Genomic DNA, 18,667 nt, shown 5'->3' with positions numbered 1-18,667 from the left:
CCAAGTTATTCATTTGAAGTTCATGGCCCCTTTTCCCTCTTTATGTTCCCAGCTCTCTCCCTCTCCCACAAGTCACTCAGCGGCCGGGCAGGAAAAACTCCAGTGAACCCAGCGCGATCGGCAGAGGCATCAGACTTCCCAAACTTCCTCCTCTCCAATAAACGAGGTCTAACTGTTAGAGCAAATAACCCAAAGCTGCTTGCTCCCCCCAACCCCCAGCCCTCTCACAGCCCGGTTCCTCTCCCATTCCCATATTAAGGAAACAATGAAGCGAACACACCAGGATATTCTGGGGCGGACAGGATCTCCAGCAATAAATTACTTCCTCACTTAGTGACTTTTATGGGTCAGGGAAACCATATGGCCCATGCAGCCGGCTCCAGGTCAACTCCAGCAAATTCGATGCTTATTTGTCTCACCCTGATCATATTAAAAGACTGTGGGGTGCCCAATCCTAAAGTTTTCCATCACCCCTACTCTCCAAATGCATGCAATTCACTCTCAATGTCCGAGCTGCCTTCTTTTCTTGCTCTGTTCTCCCCCTTCTCAGCCTACTGGCTGACTTATGCTTAGCTGCTGGTATCTGGTTCTCCCTCAGCCAGCATCTTTCCAGGGCAGCGTGGTAGGGGGAATAATATTCCTTTAGGATTTATTGCCCTGACTGATGTACTTCTCTACATCTTTATCCTGCCTTTTCATCATCTTGGTGACAGAATTATGTAATGTATGTTGCCTCTAGTACTAATTTGCCAAATTAGGCAGGGAGAGGCTGACCTGGGTCCACTTACCCCTGTTCTCACTCTGGTGCTGTGGGTGTCTTGGGAGGCCACCCCTTTGTGACACGGCATTGAGTAGGGCATCACTTCCAAGCCCACTGCCACTCAGAATGCTCTTAGGTTGTGTTTCTCAAAGTGGGGGCCCAGAATCCCCCCAATGGGCAGCTGTGAGGGATGCATAGGATGGGTGGACCCACATGAAGCCCCAGAATAAACCAGCCATTTCCTACTGGCATGTCAAGTAGAGAGAAGAGGGCTGAAAGTAATTTAACTGATAGGTAATTCAAAACATCTTCATATTAAAATAGCCTGAATTTAGCATACACTGGAAAGCAAAAACTTGGTAAGTTTAGACAAATTGATTTCTCATTTGCAGGAGGCCACTGTGGGTCACCATCCTCCCCTAGACTCCCACCCTCAGGATAATTTCCCCTCTTCTGTTCCCAGAAGTATTTTGGTGAAAAGTATGAGAATTGGGCTAGGTGGAGATTCTGAATGCTATTTACAAAAATAATAATTGTTATTACTGCTTTCTCTGAGATGATTTTTTCTCAAGCAATGTTATCATTATATTTCTGTGCATGGATTAATAATAATAATTAAGTTTCTGCTGTGTGCCATCTCAAAGAAGATATTGTTATTCCATTTGACATTTTACAGATGAGCAAACTAAAACCCAGAGAAATTAAATGATTTGCCCAAAGTCTTTTAATCAGTAACTGGAAGAAGCAGGATATGAACTCGTATTATCTGGTCCCCAAAACTACTTCTTATTGCAGTACAAAAGAAAATGACCAAACTTTAAAAAGAAATAAATGAAAATCTTGAATATCCAAAAATTTCAGTATTAAAAATTACAATCTACAATTTATTGAGCACTGACCATGTGCTAGAAATTATTTTAAGCATCTTATATATCTCATATAGTCACAACAACTTTTGGAATTAGGGACGATTATACTCACTTTGTAGGTGAAGAAACTGATGCAGAGAGTTAACAGTTTATGAGGAAAGGAACCACATCTATCTTGTTCATTCTTTTATCATAATATTATCCTGGCATATAGTAGGCAATGGTTGAGTGAGTTAATTGAATGTTATAGTTACAAAATACCTAACTGAATATTAATGAGGGCAATGGGGGTAGATCTACCATTTTGTTTATCTTGTTCATAATTTGATCACTAGTATCTACCATAGTTTTGGTACATTAGTTGAATGAATAAACTAAATCTTATATTCACATAATATTAAATTTACTATTAATATATTGAATATGTGACATCAACCTGTTTAGTATTAGGTACCTATATAGGGTGATGTATTAGTCAGGACTTTCTGGTTGCAAATGACAGAAATCATTACAAACTACAATAAGAGAAAAAAAAAAGACAAAGTAAGGAAAGAAGGAAGAAATTGGCACATGGAACTACAAAGTTCAGAGCTGGACTTCAGGTAAGACTGTATCCAGGAGCTCCATCAAAACCACTTAATAGTTCAATTTTCCTTTCACAGACTCTTCCACATGGTGGCAAGACCCTGTTGGTCACATCATCCTTAAAGCTAATGCTGACAGAGAAAAGTGCCTCTTTCCATTTAGTTCCAGCACAAGTTCCATAAAGAACTCAGATTACACCAGCTGGAGTCACAAGTCCGTCCTTGAACTAATCACTGAAGCTAGGGAAATGGTGTTCTGATTAGAGAGGCCTCTCTCCTCTGGAAGAGAGAGAAAGGCCACTTTCCTTCCCAAGCTATGTGGAATAGGTTCCCTCTGAAAAACAAGTTTTGGGGGGCGCCTGGGTGGCTCAGTCAGTTAAGTGTCTGACGTTAGCTCAGGTCATGATCTTGCAGTTCATGAGTTTGAGCCCCATGTGGGGCTCTGTGCTGACAGCTCAGAGCCTGGAGCCTGCCTCAGATTCTGCTTCTCCCTCTCTCTCTCCCCCTCCCCGTGCGCGCGCGCGCTCTCTCTCTCTCTCTCTCTCTTGCTCTCTCTCTCTCAAAAATAAACATTAAAAAAGTTTTAAAACAAGTTTTGGTTTTTAGATGAAATGGGAAAGGGGAACTATGTTGGGCAAAAGCTCTGGCTGCCATATTGGCAAGAAAACCCATGACTTTCCCTCATGGGTTCTGGCCCCAAGAGTGAGACTCCCGAATCTACAGATTTCTTCCTATTACTTTCCTTCAGCCTGGATCTGGGCTTCCTGGAGATGCATTCCCGAGGATTAAAGCACCTTCAGGCAAGTCACTTTCTAGTCCCCTCTCAGCCCCAGGCCCACCCCCACAAAATCCTAAACAGGGTCTTCCTTTGGTGTACAATGTTGGTATATAATGTAATTGTATTGGACAGGGAAGAGGAGCCATCCAGGCCCTCCAACTCATGACTCATTTGTCCTACTCACATTTACACTGCATTCCCCAGCTTTCTGCTCCGGATACATGTTGTTTCCTACTCTGATGCCATTTTTCAGTCCTTTATAATGGGCCTTCCCCTGTTACATGCCAAGTGCAAATCTAAGTGTGCAAGAGCATCAGTCATGGTCTGGCAATGGGGTTGAAAGATGGCCTCAATTCTCACTCATCATCACAAAATCAGTAATGTGTGCAGAGAAGTCAGGCCCATTTATGAGAGGCTATGATCTGTGACGGACCAAATGACACATTTTCAAGTGCTGCTGCAGGGCCTCCAGTAAGAGGAGCAGCACCACTGAGTCCACTTCAGGCCTGGGTCCTCTTGCCCATGCGTGGATTCTGACAGTCACAAAGGCACAGTGTTGTTCACAGTACTTCAACTGCACAATTTTTATATCATGGGGTAACGCAGGGCTTAATTTTACTTTCAGTGGTGCAAGAATCTTCAGGGTTACTTCCAAATCTCTGATGCACCCTCTGATGAAGAAACTGCTTATCAGGACTTATAATCCTGGCCCAAAGAGTTATAAAAAAAAAACAGTACAAAACATCCTATCCAGCAGCTGCAAACTGGCAGCCCTTAGGCTGATTATGATTCATATACATGTTTTGCGGGGTTCTGGGAGTACTTACCAATAAGGAAATTTCACCTCTAAAAAATCCAGAGTCCTGGGGCGCCTAGTGGCTCAGTCAGTTAAGCATCCAACTTCGGCTCAGGTCATGATGTCATGGTTCATGAGTTCAAGCCCCGCATAGGGCTCTGCACTGATAGTGCAGAGCTTGCTTGGGATTCTCTCTCTCCCTCCCTCTCTCTGACCCTTCCCCATTCATACTTTCTCCCTGTCTCAAAATAAATAAATAATATTTTTTTAAAAATCCGGAGTCCTTATTTATCATAATATTCAAAAGATCAGACAAGCTAGGCCCACAATCCAGCATGGTAGCCATCAGCAGAGGCAGAAGCTGTAGCTGCTCCATTTAGGCAGGTGAAAATTCACTAGTTCTCCACAGTCTTTACCATTCCCTATTGTATCCCATTTGCATTACCCACTGCACCCCTCATAGGCATTTAATTCTGCAGCTCCCGACTATCTACACCTCTCTTGTGACAGCAGATTTCCAAGGAGGCCCAAAACGGCGGAATGGCTTGCTCAATTCAGACTGAAATTCTGTTTGTTGTTATTTTTAACAATATGCTGACTTTTCCTCCTTTTTGAAAAATTATTATACAGTAAAACTGTTTTTGTATATAGTTCTATGAATTTTAACACATGTATAAATTCATGTGATCTCCACCACAATCAGGAAATAAAACAGTCCATCACCCCCAAGAAACTGTGTCATGCTGCCCCTTTATTGCCACTCCCTCCTGCCATCACTACCCCTCAGCAACCACTGATCTGTTCTCCATCACAATAGTTTTGCCTTTAAAGCCTATCAGAAAAGTGAAATCATACATTATGTAACCTTTTAATGCAGGCTTCCATAATGTTTATATCACTTGAGGTTTTGGTAAACCAGTAGTTCATTCCTGTTTATTACTGTGTGGTGTTCCTCTGTATAGATATAACACAATTTTTCTGCAGACTGAAATTCTTGATTCAAATTCAGAGAGATTTTTTGAGAGGTGGGGCAGTGGGGTGCTGCTTGAAACTGGCTGGTGACAGCAGATTGTTAACTTTTCAGAAACTATGCCAGCTGGTTGCTAAACACAGCCATTAAACAGTTAAATTAAATGTAAAAGAACTAACTACTCAAAATTCATCACTGAAAATTATTACTAGAATTACTAGATTCTACTATTATCAAAGATCATGAGGTTATTTCATCTATTGCATCTATATGGTGGGAGTACTGTATAATGACGGGCAACTTTCCAAATTTATGTTCAGCGGCTTCACGTTGCTGCCATTAAATCCATCATGATGACTATTTACACCATGGAAATCTGCAAATGCTACAAATCAGGTGCCTGATTCCTTCCTTCCTTCCTTCCTTCCTTCCTTCCTTCCTTCCTTCCTTCCCTCCTTCCTTCCTTCCTCCTTCCCTCCTTCCCTCCCTCCTTCTTTTCCCCCTCTTTTCTCCTTTTTGCCCACCCTCCTTCCCTCCCTCTCTTCTTTCCTTCCTTCCTTCCTTCCTTCCTTCCTTCCTTCCTTCCTTCCTTCCTTCTTCCAGACAGCAGTTATCAAACATTTACTAGCACACTGTGGGGTGGGAAAAGTTTGAAAGAGCCTAGATCCTCTCTACAGCAGACGCTTCACCCATTGTCCTCACTGGTTCCCTCCCTACTGCACACTGTGCCCAGCTTTTCTTATAGATTCTAGTTGGGTCAAAGTGTATCATCCCCTGGGGAAAGGATGGGGAGATGGGGACACTAAACATGGTAAAAGCCTGACAAACTGCACTTCCCAACAGTATGTTCAGTAGAAGTGCCCTGAGCTGGAGTGAAGATGCCTGGTTATTGCTCTGCCTCACAGGGGCATGGAGCATAATTCTTTTTTCCTACCTCCCCAACTTTTCCCACAGCATGAACCTCACCTGGGAAGTGCTCCTACACAAACCTACTCCTCATCCAACTCCTCCTGCCACTGAACCTCCTCAGTGAAAGGAGGAAGCTAGGTGGAATCAGAGTTTGCAAAACCCAAAGTTCAAAGGCAGACCTCCCAGGGATCACCAGGATGCAGAGGCTGGGACAAGAGGATGTGGGGTGGGGGTGGCTCTGGACCCTCCACCTCCTACTTCAACTAAAGCCCCTTCACTTTTATGCTTCACTTTAATGTTTTATAGATGAGGGATCAATGTAAGATTTCCTTTGAAAAGGGGTTTCTACTACTAAAAGAAAGTAAAAACTCTTTGAACACAAGTGTTTAACCCTAAAAAAAAATCCTTCATTGGAACTACAGCAAGAAGCTCCTAAATGGTCTTCCAGTTTCCACTCTAGCACCTCCCTTCTCCCCTCCCCACCCCCCAACACACAGCAGCAGCCACTGTGATCCAGTTAAAATGCAAATCAAATCATTTCACTTTTCTCCTCAAGATTTTGCCATTTTCCCATAGCTGTCAGGATAAATCTAAAGTCTTTATTGTTTTTTCTTTTAAAAAAAATTTTTTTTTAACGTTTATTATTGAGAGACAAAGAGAGAACAGAGCATGAGCATGGGAGGGACAGAAAGAGGAGTAGACACAGAATCTGAAGGAAGCTCCAGGCTCTGAGCTGTCAGTACAGAGCCCAATGTGGGACTCGAACTCACAAACCCAGTGAGATCATTGACCTGAGCCGAAGTCAGATGCTTAACTGACTGAGCCACCCAGGCACCCCAAATCTAAAGTCTTTAACATGCACCATAAGATTGTACCATAAGGGTCTGGCCCCAAGCTCTCCCTCTGACCTCATCTTCACTCACCACACTTACCACACACCTGGCCTCTGTGCCCTTCTTCACAGGTGCCAGTCATGGTTCAAGCACATTCCCACCCCAGGATCTTTGCATAGCTTTCTAGAATGCTCTTCCTTTCAGTGCCCACATACTTTGTTCCCTTAAAGATATGGCCAAATTTCACAATCAGTGAAGCCTTCCCAAATCCTCTTGTCAAAACAGCTTATTTTCACTATCACTCTTCCTCCCTCTCCTTAACCTAAAATATGTGTTTCATGATTAAAAAACTAGATCATGTTTATTTTAGAAACTGGAGAAAATCTGAAAATACCATAAACCCAGAGACAAAAACTAACGTTTTGCTATATTTCTTTCTAGTATTTTCCTTTCTCCTCTTTTGGTCTGGTTCTTCTTCAGTGTTCATTGTATACAAAGTTAAATAGTCAACTAGATCCATTATGAAAAGCAGCAATTTCCTACCTCGTCCATGTCTCCTCCCCAAGCCAACAACTTTCAACAACTATAACTGATTTTTTATTTTTGGTTATTGCTTCCAAATCCACAACAAAACAAAACAGAACCAAAATACTTCTAGGCATTGCCACCTGATTTTCCACTACGGAAGGTGAAGATTTTAACTCTTTCTTCCCTCTGCTCTCACACATAAGCACACACTTTCCTTCCTTCTGTCCTCTTAATATGTAGAACTTTAGTATCAGATAGCATTCAGTGTTACCTAATGATGACTAAGCAAACACAATGAATCATGTAATATTATATTACTTTTTCTTTCGATTATTTGTTTGCCTGGAGTTACTAATTTTATAATTTCCTTTTTCATGGTTTCCTTAGTTCTGTGTCCTTATCAGTAAACAACAACAACAACAACAACAACAACAAATTTCACCAGTTGCCTAAATGTTCTCAACAGGCATTCAGGCACACTACATATCAATGTGTATTTTAATTTCTTGCATACTCTCCTCCCTTCACCTTCTGACATGATCCAAACTAAAGTGGTTTCCCTGTACATGTGGGACATTGCTGACTTCTGGAATTTCTCTTCACCATCATCCTAGGCACCCTTTGTTTCCCAACTCCAACATCTTTCTCTTCTCTTGATTTACTCTATTGTTTTAGTGGAGCGTACGCTCCAAAAGCTTTCCAAACAAGGCTGCCTGGAAGACTTTTTTTCTTTTTCTTTCTTTTTCTTTTTCTTTTTCTTTTTCTTTTTCTTTTTCTTTTTCTTTTTCTTTTTCTTTTCCTTTTCCTTTTCCTTTTCCTTTTCCTTTTCCTTTTCCTTTTCCTTTTTCTTTTTCTTTCTTTTTCTTTTGAGACCTTGCTCATCTGAAATTGCCTTTGTTCTGTCCTTACAGCTCATTGATAATTGAATCGTAGGTCTGAAATCATTTGCCTTCAGAATTTGGAAAGCATTATTCCATTGTCTTCCAGCTCCCGAATTTTCTCAATAGAAATCATTCTAATTGATGATCCTTTGTAAGTGACATGTTTTTGCTGTCTGGAAGGTTTTAAGCCCTTTTTTCTGCTTAGTGTTCTGAAACTTCACAATGATGTGAGTGTGGGACTATTTTCACCCATTGTGCAATTGTGATGGGCACTTGGTGGCCTTTTCCATACGGAAACTCACATTTTTCAATTCTGTGAATTTGTATTGAATTCTTTCTCTGACAGCCCTCCCTCTCCTTTGTTATCCCTCTTCTCTTTCTCAAATCCCTATTGTTTGGACCTCCTGGGCTACTCTTCTAATTTTCTCACCTTTTCTCCCCTACTTACCCACCTCTTTGTTTTTTTATTCTACTTTTGGAGAGGTTTCTTCAACTTTCCAATTCTGCTGCATTTTTCATTTTTGCCATCACATTTTTAATTTCCAACCACTCCTCCTTTTTGTCCTCTGAATATTACTTTCATATGTAGCATTCTGTTCTTATTTCTGAGTTGCAATATTTTTATCTCTTTAAATATTTAATGAATTCTCTCCCTTCCTCTCCCTCCCTCTTATAAGTTTTCTTTTTCCCATGTAGTCTGTTTCCTCCAGGTTGCTTTTTCCCATGCATTTGTTTTTCGTTTGGTCTTTCTTATGAGAACCTGTCCTCAGATGTCTGGTAATCCTTGGCCATCTGGTCCTCTGAGGAACAGGGAACAAAATGCTGATTGATAGCTCTGAATAGACAGGTGTGGCTTGCTGACTGCAGAGTTTCACTATGTAGTGTGAACGGTTTACACTATCTGATTGGAAAACTCCAATATCAGTATCTTTAGGTCTTTATCTCTTGAGGTGGTCAGGCTCTCCAAAGAGTTATTTCTCCATACTCTTCTGGAGGGTATAGGCCTGGTTGCCATCATCCTTGGAGAAAGAAAGCCTCAGCATCCAGTATACATACACTCAATTAATCCCCAGATTTGTGTCCAGCCTGCCATCCTCAACTGGGCAGGAAGTCTTCTCCAGAGAATGCCTCCAGCATCCTGCCAGAGGTGCCCAGCTCTTCTCTATGGAGAAGAGTAGAGGGTGTGGAGAGCTAACTGTGAACTGGTGATCTTTATTTTATCTTCAGTTCCTTACACCCACACCCACACCCACACACACACTATTCCAGATTCACCTGATACACCACTTCCTGCACATTAGGAGGTGTGCATGTAAATGGGGTTGGTTCACAGCTTTCTCCTCTGCCCACCACGTATGCAAATTTCTCAAGTTTGCCTTCTAGCTCCCACCCTCAGCCCTGTCATCGCCCCCTCCTTTCGCCTTATCTATGAGTATCTGTGCCTTTAAAAGTGCCTTTATTTCATTCTAGGGGGTCTCAGAGGGAGTAAAAGCAGACATATTTTCAATCTGACATCTGTATCTAACAGCCCATCACCTATCTCTATCTCTTTGTTTGCTGATTGCCCATCTTCCCTCACTAGAATATGAGCTCCATGATGGAAAGAACTGGTATGTTTTAGTCACCCCTACATCCTCAGCTCCTAAGAGTGTGTGGCACATACTAGATGCTCACCATTTGATGAATAAATGGATAAAAAGTAAGAAGGAAAGAAGATTCCTCCAGCTCTATTTCTATTCTGTAAGTTTTGACTCCATTTCCCAAATTTATTCTAACTTTCCTTCTCTTGAGCCCTGTCCCTTTAACCCAAAGACCTCCCACTTCACTGTTTACCAACCTTTACTCCTTCCTGGCAGTCTTTTTTTCTTGGCTCACTCCTACCTCTCCTCTCTCTTGCTACTACCTGGCATCAATTTCAGCGTCAATTTCTGTGAGGGAGATTGAATTTTCACTCAGTAAAGCACACCTGCTACATTTGTAGGGAAGTACAAAGAGAGAAGACTTGGTTCCTACCTTCTATGAATAAACATAATTTAACTAACTCTCTTTTAAGAATCAAGATTCCTTTGAGACTCTAATTCAAGCTAGGTTTTAAAAAGAAAAACCCAAAGGAACATCAAATTACCAGAGAGCCAGGAGCAGATGGGTTAATAAGAAAAGATTTGGGGATGGGGAATTTGAGGGATTATTGGGAGGGAAAGAGGACTAAGCTTCTAGACAAAGAAAAACCAAATTAACACTCAGAGTGTTCACATTCACCCTTATCCTGCCAACCCCTCCTCTCCTTGTCTCTTGGTAAAAACCACGGCTAAATTGAAAGGGAAGAAAATTACTCATTTTTTTCTTTAAGAAAGTATTTATTGAATTTTCTATTATGTTTCAGCACTTGGTGAAGAAATCATGTGTGGTGTCTGCTCTTATGAAATTAGAGCCTAGTGGGAAATTCAGACTACAAACAGGTAAACAAATAAAATACACAGTATACTCAGTAGCAGTTGCTTTGAGGGAAGTGAGTAGGATTCAGTAACAGAAAGTAACAGAGAGGACTTCCTTAGATGGGGGTGGACAACGAAGGCTCCTCTGACAAAGAGCGATGAACATTTTGTTGTTGTTGTTGTTGTTGAATTCCAGTCATTTAGTTTCCACTTTTCTCACCCAAGTTACTCTTTATCCTTTAGAAATTTAAACTCTTCCTTATATGCAGATATGTTGTTAGGTTATATGTGACCCCATCCTCAGCTTCAAAGAAGGGTCCTGTTGGTTTAAGTAAGTCGGATTCCTCCCCACTGTCTTCATTTCCCTCCCAAGGTGAATGGTTTAGACACTGGCGTGTGATACAGTTTAGGGCAATGAAATAAACAGGACCCCTGGAGTTGAACAGGAATTACTGGAAAAGACCCTCTCTCTTCTCCTGGAGATTATGGTGTGAGGATGTGATTCTAGAACAATGACAACCATTTTGCAGCCATGAGGAAAGAGCTATAGCTGTATAGTAGTAAATGAGAGAAACAGGGTCCTCAGTGACATACATCAAGCTTTTCTTGAAGTCAAGCACTATTTCTGGACTAGTTAGGTACAAGAACCAATAGATTCCCTTTATTATTTAGGGTAGTTTTGAGTGGGATTTTCTCATTTGCAATCAAAACAAAATAATCATAACTAGAGAAGTGACATTTAAGCTAAAGGCTAAGAAAGAACTAATCAAGAGAGAAGAGGAAGTAGGAGCATTCCGGGGATAGGAAGCAGCCCTGAGAAAGCCCTAGGGAAAGAAAAATCTTACTGTGTTCAGGAAACTAAGAGGAGGCTAGTGTGGGAGCCACAGGATAGAGTGTGAGCTCAGGCCAGATTGGCAGGCAGGGGGTCGTGGGAAGAAATTCAGATGTTTGGATTTTATTCTAAGGAAACAGGAACCCCCACTCAGATTCATGTTTCATAATGACGTGGTTGCTGAGTGGAGAGTGGATTGGACATGGACAAGAATGGAAGACGAATATCACAAAAGGTCTATGTGGTTTTCCAGGCAAGTAAAGGTGGCTACTTGGGTTAAGGTGGTAGTGGTGGGGATGGGATATAACAATAAACTGTAGGGGAGCCTGGGTGGCTCAGTCGGCTGAGCATCCAGCTTCGGCTCAGGTCATGATCTCATGGTTTGTGAGTTCGAGCCCTGCATCGGTCTCTGTGCTGACAGCTCGGAGCCTGGAGCCTGTTTCAGACTCTGTGTCTTTCTCTCTGCTCTTCCCCTGCTCATGCTCTGTCTCTGTCTCTCAAAATAAATAAATAAACATTAAAAAAAAACAATAAACTGTATACTTTTTAAGAGTCATTTCTTTCCTTTACTTGTTCAACCACAAGTATGAAAAGTCTCTGTATAGCACTGTATTAAAACTGAAGACCTAAAGATGAAAATACATGTTCTCTATCCACAAAGAAATTTCCATTTATAGGTGAACAGCCAGGCAAATGACTATAACATGAAAAAGAGCTGTGGTGGAGGTAACTACAAGATGCATGGGAACATTGGAGAATAAGCACCAAGTTAGTCAGAGAAAGTCAGTGATGGCGTAGAAAAAACAGACTTGAGTTTGTAAACATTTGTGAGATCAGCAAGAAGGATATTCGAGGCTGGGTGGAATGCCTTGCTGGAAAGACATGCAGGATTTAGAAGAGTCTGTACTCAAGAAACAAGTAGTCAGATATTTCCAGAGATCCCGCTGCAAGGAGGGAACCATAGTAGAAACAGTAGTCCCCACATTTCTCAATCCCCTTGCAATTAAGTGATAAACTGGCCAATGGGCTGTGGGTGTCACTTTCAGGCTGAAGCACAGAACTCATGCTCACCTTCCAGCTCTCTCTTTCTCCTCCATGGCAATTGTGGAGGAAAACTAGTGAAATGGAAATGTCACATTGTCATGGCAGCTGGATCTCTGAGTCAATGCATAGAAAACAGGTCCTCTGGAGAGTCACCCAAAATTCCAGCACACTTTGCATAAACAAGAATGAACTTTTGTTGTGTTAAGTCACTATGATTTTGGAGTTGTTTTTTTAGTATATCATAACTTATCCTGACTAATATACAGGGTGATGGGGATAAGACTAGACAGGAGGGCAGGGGCCAGATCACAGACAGACTTAGTGGTCAGATGCCTTGCTCAAAGCCTGGACTTTATCTTGTAGGGATTTAAGAATCATCAAAGAGAAGAGATGAGAATCACATGAGACCATTCTGGCCACAGTGAAATGGATGGATGGATGGATGGATGGATACTTGGATTTAGGGCTTGCAGGGTAGAAGTAGTTCTTAAAAGTAGAGCAACCAGAAGAGAGGTTGTTGAAATAGAGAAAGATGATAACAACATGAACTAGGACAATGGTACCAGCAAGGTGTATAAGTTTGACATATGTTTGAAGGGAGAATGCACAAAGACTATGAGTGACTGAATGTTCTATAGGGGCAGGGATGACAGGAGACAGAAGAGGGAAGTTTTGACTCCCTTAACACCCTACTTTCTTAGCCCTGATAACAAACAACCTTAATCACTAGGGGTCCAGCCACTCTCAGCACCAAGAAAGGACCAGGAAGAGCTGAAGGAGAAGGCTTCCTGGCAAATACCCTGGAAATACCCTGGCTATAAGTCAAGGGAGCCAGAAGATCAGGTCTGATCCTTCTGACTTGGATTAGTTCATTGATCCTCTCTGGACTTCAGTTTCCTTACCTGTAAAATGAAGTCATTGGACTTAATGATCACCAGGTCTCTTTCCATTTTAATGTCATAACTCTCAAAAAAAGAAACAGAGGAATGGGAAAAGGAGAGAAGAGTAAGAATATGAAGAAGATGAATGAGGAAACCAGCTAGAACCAACAAGGGAAAAAAAGAGGGAAAGAGAGAAAAATCAGGTGTGGTTGCTCGAAATAAGATCCTTGAACCCCTGGGTTATCCCAGCATCCCATCAGTTCAACTCAACTACATGGTGTCAGTAGATTTTGTCTCAGCTAACATGTATCATTGTTCTTGCTTGTTGAGTTTGTACTTTTAGTTATTAATATTATGATTATCCCTAATTGACAAAAACAGATCGATGCCTCAAAATTGGTAATGATGAAAATAGTAATGTAAATACCATAACTCAAGATAACATCTTTATAAAGAACAGATTCAAGGACAAATAAAGGGAGGTAAAGCAATATGTGCTGACAGAAGTGAGAATATGACTGTGATAAGCTAACAAAAATGTAAGTCTATAAGAGTAAGAAGTATGACCAGAAAAATCAGAAAACTGGATGGTAGTAGACTGGCAATGCATTTGCCCCTAGCTCTCCAGGGTAACATTCATTATAATAATGATTTCCAATAATAGCAGGAAGCCATGAAACTTCAGTTTCATGTAAACAGTTTCATGAAACTTTAGTTTCATGTAACAAAGTAAAATGACTCCTTTGATAGAACAATAAAGTTTTTCCAGAACAACTGCAAACATTGTAAGTGCTTCCCAACACAAAATTGATTAATTTTATTGCTAAAAGTGATGGAGAAACCAAAACTACAGAGGTGTCATAAAGGATGCACTCTTCACAGAAAAACAAGGATATGTTGCACTATTGCAAAGAAGTTTGTAAAACCAGCTACAAAGGTAATGATAATATTATGTTGGGGAAGAAGCAGAACATCAGCTAGATTTCTTTATCAAAGAACATTGATAGATGTTGCATAATATCAGTAGTATGTACTGTGGGGGGAAGCTGGTATCATGTCTGTGCAGACATTTCACTTTCTATATGGATAAAATTCAGTTCAGCAAGAGGGCACATATATGAAAGAGAAGTACTCCCCCAAGACTCTTAAAAAAAAAAAAAACAAGTTTACTGAGATGTAATTTATGTACCATACCATTCACCCACTTACACAAGGCAGTGGTTTGGAGTATATTACATTATTGATCTTTTTTAATTGTGGTAAAAATACATACATAAAATTAGCTACTTTAGCCATTTTTAGGCATATGATTCAGTGGCATTAAATACATTTACAATGTTGTGCAATCATCACCACTATCTACAAGACTCTTCACTGAGATATAGTCTATCTGATGATGGTTTACCACTAAAGAATCCATGCTCTATGTAAAGATGATTTTCAACACTTATTTTGTGAGTCATGATGTAAAATTGGGAAAGCACATTAGCATCAGTTTTGGCAAAGTTCCATGTCTGTGCTTCAAGGAAGGAATTGAAGAGGGTATGTCTCAACACCAATCTATTCACTGCTTCTGTCAAAGAGATCATTTGGCCGTCGGCAATATGCCTTGATAGTCTCAATTCAGTTTTGAAGGTGTTCCTCCAGAAAACAGGCTCTGAGGTAGACATTAGCATACAGAATATGTATTAAGGCATATTCGTGGGATGGACACCTGTTGAGGGGAAAGAAAAGATACAAGACTGACCAGAGGGAGAAAATGAGCTGCCATACACCAAGAAAGTCCTCAGCCATCCCCCAGGGAGCTATGAATCTAGGAGCCAGCTCTTCAGGGCTTAACTAAATTGAGGGGATGGGACTGAAAGTTCATACTCCCTTATGGATCAGTCATTAGATATAGGCTGTCCCTTGGGCAGAGAAGTTTCTTTAGCCAAGGCAATCACCTAAATGGGCTAAAAGCTGAGAGCCAACTTCCAGCCACATTCCCGGCAAGAAGAGGAATTTGTCCTTCAGCCTTAAGGGAAGATCTAGGAAGTGCATCCTGGTATCCAGGAAACTCCATGCCTTGCTCAGCTCAGATCCATCTCTTCACATGGTCATGGCAGCAGCTCCTACATATTTCTGAGGGAAACTTAGGAGAGGAAGTTTAGTGAGCTGAACTATAGCCCCTCTCACTGCAGCTGGTCTCGGGGCTATCACTGATACTTGTCATTTCCCATCTCTGCTACTGGTTCTGGATTCTTTTCCCCCTTAGCTAGCACATCAGTTAGTCTCACTGGCTTTCCTGGTGGCATGACACAGCCCCCACATGTGAAAGGCCTGAGCTCATGGTCACCATGCCCTTCTCAGGCTAGGGTGGCTGAACTTGTCCTGTTACTGTCAAAGTTGGGTAAGGGAGTTCACAGAGGTATTCAAGTGGATCACCTGAATGTCATATTCCTCCTTGGTCTCAATGTATAACAGCAGCCCTATCTCTTCCTCATGATTAGAACCAATTGCCCCTGCCAAGATGGTGATTCCTCTTCTTACCTGCTGAGTAGGTAGCAACCACAGTTTATAGTTCAATGGGATTATTGCTCTGTCCCCTGATGAAAGTGTTCATGGTCCCCTTTAGGGGCTAGGATCTCTCAACCATAAAGCCCAGAGTTCTGGGGATGAGAAGCACAAATATCTATGCTGTTGGGCCAATGCATAGCCTCCATCCTGTCCACCATGGCTACTTTATTCATGCCCCACTGGGCCAGCACTGGAGCAGTTGATGACAGAGGCTGGCTAATGTTATTTGGCCAAGTTGCTCTGTCTATTTGGTTGTTTAGTGCCTCTTCCACACTGGACGCTCTCTGTGAGCTTTATCATGAAAAACAACAGTTTCTTCCCTTGTTTCCTACCTCCATATGTCCATCCACATGAATCTACCCCAGATGTCCTTGTTTCTGACCTTCCAATCTTTCTGCTTCCAGGCTCCTAAATAACCCACTTACCACTGATCTAGAGTCTGAATATATTCTAACCTCAAGGCCACTTCTACTTCTACACAAAGGTGCACCACTAGCAGCCCTATTCCATCACCATTTCTTTTAAGGCCACCCTGAGGAGGGCTGTTGTGCAACCACTATTATTTTCAGCTTAAATATACCAAGTCAAGCCATGCACAAACCAAGATCAGAGTTTTTCCTCTTCTATCAGCTGGTCATGGAAAATCCTATGTAGTCATAGGAATGAGCTGAGGGAAGGGCACTGGTGCACCCATGATAAATGACACAGGGCTCTGGACTTTCTTTCTCTGAAGTTTGCTTATGCCCTCTGGTCCTGTTCATGCTCAATCCTGGATATACCAATTTTATTTTACTATGGACTATTATTGGGCCTTCTCATCCTTAGGAGTCTGTCAGAATTCAGCTCATTATGGACACTTCTGGCCATATGGTCACTTGATGTACCATCATGGTCAAACACAAAGTCTCTACTAGACCCCACAGGCTATTTTTCAGAAGGTATGTAATTCTCACTGCAGATGGCATTGCCTTGTTCCAGAAACCTAAGAGATCTGTATTGTAATTCTCCCACTAGATTTACCATAAACTCCATAAGGCATCTCTTACCACAACTGATATCTCCAATACCATAGGGCCTACCTGGTCACATGGCCTAAGACTGTACCTGCTCTTGGCATCCAAAGCTGGCAGCCTTCCATGTCATCCACTTTATGAACTAGAACAGTATACCCATATATGGAATATACTGCCTCCACAACCAGAAGAAGCCTACCAAGAGTTGTGTGTTATGCTTTCTTCTTTGTAGTGGGAGGTATATGATGCAATAATTTGTTCCTTACTTTTGGGGGGAAATCCTGGAATTCTCCAGAGTAGGAGCCCCTAAATATATTATTGATATGGTGGGTCCCTGAATCTCTATAGAACTTATCTCCCACTCTCTGAAGTATATGCATTTTACCAAAGTAAGACTTACCCAATCTGATTAGCATGATATCATTGATATGGTGAACTAAAGTAATATTCTGTGGCACATCCAGATAATTCTATTGTTTTTCAAATGTTTATTTATTTTTGAGAGAGAGAGAGAGAGAGAGAGAGAGAGAGAGAGAGAGAGACAGAGCATGAATGGGGGAGGGGCAGAGAGAGAAGGAGACACAGAATCCAAAGCAGGCTCTAGGCTCTGAGCTGTCAGCACGGAGCCCCATGCAGGGCTCGAACTCACGAACCGTGAGATCATGACCTGAGCTGAAGTCAGATGCTTAAATGACTGAGCCACCCAGGCACCCAGATAATTGTGACTATTTTATGACAGAGGACAGGAGAATTAACATGGCCTTAAGACAAAACCATAAATGTATATTCTTGTCCTTTCCAAGTCAATACATGAGGTTTCTGGTCCTCTTTTCCAATAGGGTTGAAAAAGAAAGCAGTATCCAAAGGAACGACTCCATATCATGTACTTCAGGCCATGCTAATTTGTTCCACAAAGTTGCAGTTGGAGCTACTAGTTGGTTAAGTTTACAGTGGTCCACTGTCATCTTTCAGGATTGATCTGCTGTGTTCAAGTGCCATGCTGGTATGTTAGGTGTGACGTGATTTGGACCACCATCTGGCATATTTAAGAGTGGTACTAATATCTGCTATTACACTCAGAATGTAATATTATTTCTGATTTTCTCTCTTGTCAGCAGACATGATGGAGAAAGACCATTCCAGGAGCTTCCATTTGACTTTCCCATTACTTTCCCATTACTATATCTCTTACTTCATAGGCCAAGAATCTAGTGTGGGGGTTGTGCCAACTACTAAGTATATCTACTCCAATTATACATTTGGGACTGGAGAAATAATCATCAGGTGAGTCCACAGACCCAGTGAATTCACTGTGAGCCATAACTGATCCAGGACTCCATTTATTACCTAGCTTTCTTATATCCCTTGCTATATCTTATAGCTATATCTTATATCTTATAGCCCATGATGGTGCTTTAGGTCTCCAGGTATCAGTGTCAACTCTGGCTCTGTGTTGAACAATCTTTGAAAATGTTTGACTACTCCCCTTTTCCCAAAGTAAAGTTACCAGAGTAAGTGGCCACAGCCCCTTTGGGGAAGGACTAAGGGACTCATTTTGAACACATTGAGGTGCTTTGGGATCCTTCCTCCTGGGGACTTCCTTCAGTAGATGGGTTCCTGGTTCAAAAAATGATCCATGTCTAGAAATTGGGCAAGCTATCATGAATTTTTATTGAAATGATGGCTTCTGATCATCCATCCATGATTCTTTTAGAGTAGTACACTTAGGGGCTGCCCAATTATTTTGCACCTAAGGACACCACTGAGTTCTATTAACTATCTCTACAACCACCTGTGGGTCAGGCTTCCTTGGATGCCATTTGACCTTGCTGCCTATTACAATAATTGTCCCCACCTGGATTCTGACAGTAAAGCACTGCCAACAGCCTCTACTGTTTTAGATTCTTTTGATCACTGATGATAACTGTGAACCCAGTTCTGTAATAGCATCTCCTATTGTAGGACCTGGGATACAGAATACAAGCACCATTGAGCCTC

At 41.6% G+C, this 18,667-nt stretch overlaps 1 protein-coding gene across 1 annotated transcript in view; it reads right to left on the bottom strand.

The window, feature by feature from the left end:
• THSD7B (thrombospondin type 1 domain containing 7B) overlaps window positions 1-18,667 on the bottom strand; it is a 1,494,436-nt gene that overhangs the window by 1,440,040 nt on the left and 35,729 nt on the right. The gene's annotated exons all lie outside the window — the stretch shown is intronic.

Source organism: Puma concolor, chromosome C1 (genome assembly GCF_028749965.1).
Source record: "Puma concolor isolate L17-30 chromosome C1, mPumCon1.1.hap2, whole genome shotgun sequence".
Taxonomy (NCBI): domain Eukaryota; kingdom Metazoa; phylum Chordata; class Mammalia; order Carnivora; family Felidae; genus Puma; species Puma concolor.
Note: the sequence above shows the minus strand (reverse complement) of the source record. Positions and strands in the feature narration are given on the sequence as shown.